The 8,816-nt window shown below is 57.1% G+C and overlaps 1 protein-coding gene across 1 annotated transcript in view; it reads right to left on the minus strand.

Annotated features, from left to right (window-relative positions):
- Positions 1 to 7,569, minus strand: part of CHST15 (carbohydrate sulfotransferase 15) — an 88,707-nt gene extending 81,138 nt beyond the window's left edge. The window contains exons 1-2 of the mRNA XM_016155182.2: positions 7,482 to 7,569; positions 6,452 to 6,536 (exon numbers count right to left, since the gene is read on the minus strand). The gene's annotated coding sequence lies outside the window, so the exon portion shown is untranslated. The remainder of the gene's footprint in view (positions 1 to 6,451; positions 6,537 to 7,481) is intronic.
- Positions 7,570 to 8,816: the final 1,247 nt, after the last annotated feature.

The following is an 8,816-nucleotide window of genomic DNA, read 5'->3' on the forward strand; positions in this document are numbered from 1 at the left end:
TCTAGGACAGCATCCCGTGCAGCCAGCATTCTAGATGAAACCGCGGTGCGGGACGGTCACAGCCTCGTGGATAAGAAAGCCTAGCAGTGCAGAAATTGCATCACTTCCACAACCGAGAAGCCAAGACAAAAGGTGTCTTTGTTCTAGAATATTCTCTGCATTGTCCCTTATGGCCCGATTGCCCTATATGTAGTCTCCCTTACCCCGTTGTGTACAAATGGAGGGCTGAGATCAGCCATCCCTATTAGCATATGAAAAATCTTCTCATCCCATGGATTGTCGTTATTTGTGAGTCTGTCTCATAATCCCTGCAGACTTATGAGCAGAAAATGGCTCGATTACATAAAAATGGAGGGGAGGGGTAGAGAGGGCAGGATCCAACAATGAACCTTTGTTCCTCACACCCAGCCTCCAACCTGCAGAGGGGCCTGGCAAGACCTGGATGGCGTGTAGAGGGCCTTGCCGGGCAGGCGGGACACCAGCCCGTGTGACGGCAAGAAAACTGAGGCAGAGGCTGGCCCTGGGCCTGGGCCCTCACAGCGGAGAGAAGGAAAAATGTTGCCAGCGGCTCCAGAGGTACCCTGGCGAGGGTTCCAGGGCTCTGGGGCCCTCCAGGATGTGCCACCAGAGGCACGGTGAAGGGTCTCATGTCCCCATCCCAGGCCCCAGGAGATCGGGCTGGGAGGCTCAGTGACCTGTGTGCCTAATAACAACTGTCACTCGCCGTCCCCCTGGGCTGGGTGTCCGCGGACAACTCCCAGCGCCCTCGCGCGGGACGTGGAGATGGACAGTCAGAAAAAGCCATATAGATTTCTGTGCCATTGTAAAGGCTGTATGTAAGGAATGCGGGCAGGGGCTCCTGACGCAGATGGACACGGAATGTTCCCCTCTGGTTTTGAAAGTACTAGAAATGAATAGCCTCCTGAAGACGGAGGAGACTCTGCCGGGTAATATTGATTATCTTTGGGGCCAGAAACTGTTTTGCAGTTGTCCCTGATTGAAAGGTTTTCTGTTAATTCCTACTGGCAGGCAGAGTAAGAAATATCGAATACTTAATTGCCTTCGAAATAATTATACCCCTAAAGGTAATATCTTAACCAATGCATCACACAATCGATGCTGTGCTGACCTGGGAAGCAGTGGAAGGTCAGGCCTGGGGGGAGGGGCGTGCCAAGGCATTGGGCAGTGGGTTAACGCAGGTCACCTGCTACTTGACTCCTGGCTTCTTTCTCACATGTTGGTGGATGGGAAGCCCTTCCCACCAGGGCTGTAGGGACAGAAGTGGGGCCCTTTGCTAAAGGCAGGTGTGGGATAAAGGATGGAGCGCTGAACCAGGAGCCAGAGACATGTGCTGGACTCACCACCGCCCCGACCCAGCGGCCTCAGGGACGTTCATCAACCTCGTTCTCTGCCTCCTTGCCTGGAAAACGAGACGGGCACAGACAACCTCAGGGGTCGGGGGAGGTGAAAATCCAGAGAAGTAACTCACTGAGGCTTGCGGAAGTGTTTCGCCAGCTATGAATTCATCAGCTCGTTCATTTAAAATGATCGACTTGGCCCCTGTCCTGTGCCAGCACTGCCCTAGGTACTCAGGTGACAGCTGTGAATAAAGCAGACCAAATCCCTGCCCTCGAGGAGATTAATTAGGGAGGAGGGGGAGGAGGTGATAAACAGAGAAACACGTAAGATGCGTAGCACACTAGTGACAGATGTGACAAACGGAAAAGCAAATCGGGGAGGGAAGAATGGAAAGGCTGGGCAGAGAGAAATGGGCGACGACGAGGACGCTGTTCCCCGAGAGTTTCGCTGTGAACGGAAGGGGCAGGACGGCGGCAGATGGAGGGGCGGTGGGGTCACGCAAGGACTGTGGGTCACGTGGAGAAAGTGCCACGCATTTGGATATTGATGGGAGTGAATCTGTAGAGGAAGGAACACTGGATGCCGGGGAAAGAGGGGGAAATTGCTAGAACGGTGCCTTTAGAGCAGGCGAGAGAAGATGGGATCTGGTGCCTGAGGCTGGCCTTAGCTGGACACAGACGTGGACTCTTAAATTGCTTTAATTTTCTCACCGAAGCACGCGCAAGGCCATCAGCGGAGGGAAGGGCCCGGGGAGGCAACCTGACCCTCCGTCCATGCACCCGGCACTTTGGGTGGTTTTCCCAAGGATGCACAAAGCGCAATGTGCGTCCACCCCACCCCCGACTCCACGGACACTCTGCCCACCCACCCACCCCTACGGACACTCTGCAGCAGCTGATCTGTGCAGCAGGGGTGACAGCACCTTCCTGCCAAGGTCACTGCTCCCATCCGAGCTCGTGGGCTGCAGCAGAGCTCAGGAAAGCGCACACTCTTCCCGCTTCGAGCTGGACCCCTGCTAGCGCTGATAATTCGATCGTATCAGCACACCGCTTTCAGACAACTGGGGCAGGATATTTTACGTGACCGTTCTAATTGCCCCCAGTTCAGACCCCTGAATACTAAAAAATAAAATAAAATAAAATAAAATAAAATAAAATAAAATAAAATAAATAATACCCTAATAGTCATATGTTCCACTGAGAATTTCAAAAAAAAAGAAAATAAAATGAAATAATATTTTTAAAACACAACTCAGTGTTCTCCTAAAAACACCTTCCGTTTGAAATTTCCCTTCGGCATGAAGAGGGCTTGGGGCTCGGGAGGAGGGCTGGGGGCCAGCCTGGAGGAGGAGGGCACAGGGAGGTGGGGCTGCTCCGAGCAGCCCAGCTCGGCGGGCGGCTCTACAGACAACAGACTTGGCTCTGATTCAGACCCGATAACATCAGCGCCTTCCATAAAGATGCTTCAGGGCAAGAGCTGGGGATGGCAGAGGAAGATCCATTTTCCTCCCTGTGGCGGGGCAGCTTCACCCCCCAAACGCCAGTCCAGGGTCTTGACTGGGGGAGGCCTGAGCCCTCCCCTGTCTAAGACCCCAGACTCGGCAGAGAAAGAAGCCGCAGGGGAGGCCGCGGTCTGGATGAACGGCACGGTCGGGTCGCCCTCGTGGCCAGCGGCTGTGCCGGCCTCTGTGAACGAGGGCCCAGGGCAAGGGTGGCCAGTCCTTTGGGACGCGCTCTGGCACAGACGATCCTGAAGGGCAGGCCTCGGCCGGCCACTGACCCAGGATCCCAGCCAGCGCTGCCCGCCCAAGGCAGTCAACAGCCCGGCCCCACCAGACCGCGGCCTCCACACCGCTAACCGTGCCGCCACGTCCCCCGCGCTGTGGTCTCCGTCTCGGCCTCGTGGCAGCAGAGGCGCCAGCGGCCTCTCTCGTCCCGACTCGCCGCCCTCCCTGCCCTGGCTTCCCCTGCAGCCCCAGCTGTTCCCTCCACCCTGCTCCTCCCCCGCCTGCTTCCACGAGGCCCCCCCGCAGCCCCTTCCCTGCTCCCCACACGATTCCGTCCGCCTCCCTGGCCTTCGTTTATTCAGTCAACAAATACTTAAGCACGCGGGACGTGCCAGGCGCTGACCGAGGGGATCGGACACTGAGCATCACGTTTTAGCGGGGGAGGCGGAGAGTGGGACAAAGCGTGTGGGTCAGGAAACCTTCGCGCCGAAAGTCCACGCTCTCTCCCCAGTTCTCCTCCCGTGGAGGGTTCCAGAATTCCAGGCCCCCAGGCACCCTGCCGCACTCTGCTCTGAGATCGTGAGGAAGCCACGTCGCCTCTGTGGGCCTCAGTTTCCCCTTCTACGAAATGGCAAAGTCGGGCTATACTCTAGTCTCTGCATCGGCGCTGTTTAGTAGAATTTCGCCGATGACGGACACGTCCTATAACCCGCGCTGTCCGATCCGGCCGTCGCTAGCTACGTGGGGATATTGAACACTGAGGAACTGATCTTTTTTATTTTATTTAATTTTCATCAACTTAAACGGGCCCGCGTGGCTAGTGGCTACTGTATAGGACAGTACGACTCCTGCTACCCTGACCCTCCATCTCAGGTCCTCTGCATACGACAGCATTAGCCAATATCTCATTAAAGTTACCTATACGTTCTCTGGGTTGATCGGCAAAGAGAGAAGATGGTCAGAGGTGAAAACAATTCTGATGCTGAAATGGGTTGGTCTCTCCCTGCGGAGGCGAAGGCCCCACGCGCCACGTGAGACACGGAAGGGGGTCCAGCAGTCACCCAGCCCTGCGGTTCTCTGCCCCGCTGGCCATTTAGAACCTGCTGGGGAGACTTGGAAAAGCACAATAACCAGGTTCCACCCCACACGAATGAAGCCGGAATCTCTGGGCCTGGAGCTGCGCCTTCTTCGTGTTTTTACGGCTCCCTGGCGGCTCCCGCATGCAGCCTCTCTCTCATCCAACAGCCTCACTGGACTCACGGGAATCTGAGGCCAAGAGGAGAGAGCTCTGTCCAGCTCACATGGTGAGCTCGTCTCGGGGCCTGACCCTCAGCTCCGCAGAGGGCCCGGGCCAGGCGGGCTCGGGTGCGGGGCAGGCGAGACCAGCGTGCGGCGCCCCGGGGAACGCCTGCTCCTGCCTCCTCCTGGCAGCCGAGCTGCGGCCCGAGCTGGGATTCTGTCCCCTCATGTCCTTTTAATTTCCCGGCGGCGGGTGAGTCCGCCGGAGCCCGCCGACGTTCCGGAGGATGGCATAAAGCAATCTCCCTCTCCCACTGGGGTGTATTATTAAGACCGAGCCCATAAATTTGAGGAAGATAACTCTCCCCCTATCACATTGTAAAATAAGCAATTTTCTGCTCCTTGGGAAACGGATTCGCATGTAAGCTCATTCCAGACACCAGAGACCCAGCATCTCACACCCCCCTCCGCCAGCTTCGCCTGGGGGCAGGGAGCAGGATGCGGCTGGGGAGGTGAGGAGGAGGTGAGGGGGTGGGGAGAGGGAACTGTGTACTGGGTCAAGGTCCCCCTTCAGGCCAGGAAGGACGGTCCCCAGCACAGGGCTGGTTCTCCTCCGCCTCACGGAGCAGCCCTGAGCTGGTCCTTCTTCCCTGCGGCTGCTTAGTTGGGATGGGCCGCCTCAGCCAACTCCGCGTCCAGCTCCTTCTGCAACACAGAACGGGCCACTTCCCCACCTCACGAGGGGCTTCCTTGGCCCAGGAGCCCTGTCCTCGCCCCCCCGAATCCTTTTGTCTGGCTCACAGCAGCTCATGTCCGGTGGTGAGGGTGGAGGCGAATGTTTCTTCGGCTAGTTTCGTGGGGACTCAGCACGGTGCCGCACACACAGCGAGAGGCCGACAAATGTCGGGTTTTCCGCCCCCTCTCCCAGCACCACCCGCGCATCGTCAGCTTCCCCAGACCTGGGTCCGGGTCCCGTTTGCCTTCGTCGTCTCCCCCGCGCCTCTCCGTGCCTGGCAAAGGGCTGAGCGCAGTGCACATTCTGCAAACGTGCGCTCAATGCAGCAAAAATCTCCAGAAGGAGAAGACACAGGATTGCTGCCCTCCCCAGGAGTTAGAGTTGGAAACCGCCTTCCGCTCCCCAATAAACCTGGAAAACAGGCTGTCTTAACGGCCATTTCCTCAGTTACAAATACCCGCGCATCAAGCACATTCCCTTCAAACAATAGGAGGAAATGAGGAGGAACCGGGAAGCTGCCTGAACGGTGCCGGATTGTTCAGAAGCCTCGCGTTTAAGATGCTGGCGGCGTGAAGGGGAGACTCGGAGCGGGTAGGCTTGACAGTGAAGGAAAACAGGAAATGGGGTGTGTGTGTGTGGGTGGGTGCGCGCGCGTGCAGCCTGTGGAATGAGCTCCGTTTATGGGTGCCAATGGAACCGAGGCCACTGCAGCCTGGGGTGCTTTCTGATGCCGGGAGCTCTCCAGGCAGCAGGCACTACCCCCCCCCCCAAGAAAAATGGGGCAATGGAGTCCGGACGAGGTGAAAGGCGCTAGGAAATGTGCAGAAGACACGGACTGCTCAGGACCCGAGAACACCCCCTTAGGAGAGCCGGTTCCCCCCGCTATCACCGACAAGCCTGGGTTTCTGACAGGGCCTCTGATGAAAAAAAGATAAAAAGGCTGAAAGCTGTTGATTTGTAGAAAACTCAGAGCTGGGACAGAGCCCAGGAGGCCCGAAGCCTCATCCTCCTCACACCACCGTCTTAGTCAGGGGCAGAAAGCGCACAGGGGCGCAGAGAGGGTCAGTGGGCCTCGGGTGGAGCGGGGAGGTAATTAGGACTCAAGGTCTCTCTGTCTCTGTCTCCATCTCCCTATGTCTGTCTGTCTGTCTGTCTGTCTGTCTCTCTGTACTGTGGACCACATGGCCTCTCACCTCTCCGGTCCTCTCTTTTCTCTCTTTTATGACCCGCCGCCAGTGCCTGTGACCTTGCAGCTTTAATGTCCACCACATCTGGACCAGCCTCTAGGTCAGCTGGCCCGGTTCTCATCTCGCAGCCACCTATAAGATGCCCGGTGCTGTCGAGCACTGGGGACCCAGGGCGGCAAGGTGGAGCGGCCCTCATGGGCTCACCTGATCGTCTCAGTTCTCCAGGGAAATCGTTTGGCCAATCCGAGGGCTGGCTGGCTTAGACGACCATTATCCCTGGTTCAGGCAGCTGTAGCGAGAAGAGTCACATGATACCAGAATCACTCAGCATGAACCTTCGGTGGCGCCACGAACAGGCCACATGCAGCCTGCTACTTGTCTTTGTAAATAAAGTTTTATTGGAACACAGTCATATCCATTCATATCTATCTTGTCTGTGGCTGCTTTCACACCAGGCTGGACGAGCTGAATAGGTGTGACAGAAACTATACAGCCTGCAAAACCTACAGTACTTACTCTCTGGCACTTTCCAGAAAAAGTTGGCTCTACTCTGGACAGATATGAAAGACCCACGAGTGCCACAAAGTACTGTATAAAGAAAGTACTATAAGGAGTTATAGTGACAGTTCTTGCCAGGACTTCAAGAGTCAGCCGGACCCCTTGGTTATAGTAAGTTCCCTGGCTACACACTAACTTCTCCTAGTTGTACACTAACTTCTCTAGTTAGAAGCTAACTAGTCCTGGTTGTACGCTAACTTCCCTAGTTAGAAGCTAACTAGTCCTGGTTGTACGCTAACGTGCCCTGGTTGACACGCACCTTTGTCACACTATGCACTGCTTCTCACGTCTCCCGGCCCAGCTGTGAGCTGTGGGATCTGAGCGTACTGACTCCTTCCCCCTCCTCCCCGCCCCTGGTCAAACCCAGTGGGTCCTGGCACATAGTAGGTGTTTCTTAGCGTTCATGAGCTCAGCTGTCAGTTCCGGCCCAGGACAAACGCTGTTAGATTTTATGTTAATGTTTCTGCAAACATGATCCGAGCCGCTTAGTCAGGAAATGGTTAAGGAGTCGCCCGGAAACATTATCCTCAATGAGAGGATTTAGATTCATTAGATTTTGGCATTTACCAGGGAAAAAAATTTACCTGGGGGCTCAGAAGAAAATTCCATTTCATATTTTAAAGTCGCAGACTAGATTTTTAATTTCCTAATGGATTTATAACAAGAGAAAAATTACCTCCTAATGTGGTCTTCTTGCCAGGTGCCAGGTCGATCCCGTCGAGAGTCTGGCTGCACGGCCTCCCGGCCACAAAGCCCTGGGCTTCCTTCGACCTCTGTGCTGAGCACATTCACGAAAACCACTTCCCCAAAGTGAGCTGGGCGGGCAACGCCCGCGCCCCAGCCCTGCTGCCACAGTCCCTGAAGCCGCCTCCACCCGCACCCACGTGGACACCCAGCCGAGCACACTGGGACACCAGCCGTCGGGGTCAGAGCCTCCAGAAGGAGCCTCAGAGACCCCTCGCTCTCCCTCTGGTGAAGGATGAGAAGCTGGAGGCCCAGGCGGAGCGCTGGAAGGTGAACCGGACGCAGAGCGAGGCGAGGCTGCGGAGCTCTTCCCCTCCGCCACCCTCCGCCACCCCACGCCTGCTGGGCCGGCGCCCCGGTCTCACTGGGCACAGGGTCGGGCTGTGCCTCCGGGCCCCAGACCCCGAGGGGGCAGGGGAGGGGCGTGGAGAGGAAGGGACGGCTCTCCTAGCATTCGTCGTTTTCTCCAAGTGCGTTCAACGTGGTGCCAAGCGTCTTCACGTGCCGTCGATTCGCGTTGGAACGGGATTCGGTGCAGCTGTACCCCAGAAATTCCCCCAAAGAAAAGCGGTGGGGCCATCTGTTCTGAGCAGGCCCAACATAAACGCGCGCCGTGTTTTCCTCTAAGGCTCGGAGAGGTTCAGAGTTCGCCGACGCCATGGAGCTGGCGTCAGCCCGGCTGCCGGAGCACCACGTCACAGCTCCCAGGGCCTAAACGACAGACACTTGGGGACGCGCGGCTCTGCCACCGGGAGCCCTAGGTCAGCGTGCTGGCCGCGCTGGTTTCCGGCGAGGACTCTCGTCCTGACCTGCAGATGCCACCTTCCCTCTGCGTCCTCGCGTGGCAGAGAGAGGGCGCGTGATCCCCCTGGTGTCTCCTCTTACAAGGGCCCCGCTCCCATCACGGGGCCCCACCCTCACGACCTCATCCAGCCCCGATGACCTCCCGAAGGCTCCGTTTCCAAACACCACCACGTTGGGGAGGTAGGCTGCAACGTATAAGTTTGAGGGACACAAACATACGGTTCGTGCCAGGCGGCGAGTGGCAGAGCTGGGACGGCCCCCCACGCTCCCCACGGCTGTCGCTTGGCGATCCCGGGGGGAAAGCCGGAGACAGCCCTGCCAGCCCGAGGATCCCCAAGAGCAAAGCGCCTATGTAGCTGCGATCTAGGACTCCTGTTTCTAGAAATCTTCATCTTGCCCCCATTCTAAAGGATTTGAGGGTTCCACACCAGATCTGGCGACTTAGCCCTCAAGCTGTTGGACC

The sequence above is a fragment of the Rousettus aegyptiacus genome, unplaced genomic scaffold (genome assembly GCF_014176215.1).
Source record: "Rousettus aegyptiacus isolate mRouAeg1 unplaced genomic scaffold, mRouAeg1.p scaffold_m13_p_6, whole genome shotgun sequence".
NCBI lineage: Eukaryota > Metazoa > Chordata > Mammalia > Chiroptera > Pteropodidae > Rousettus > Rousettus aegyptiacus.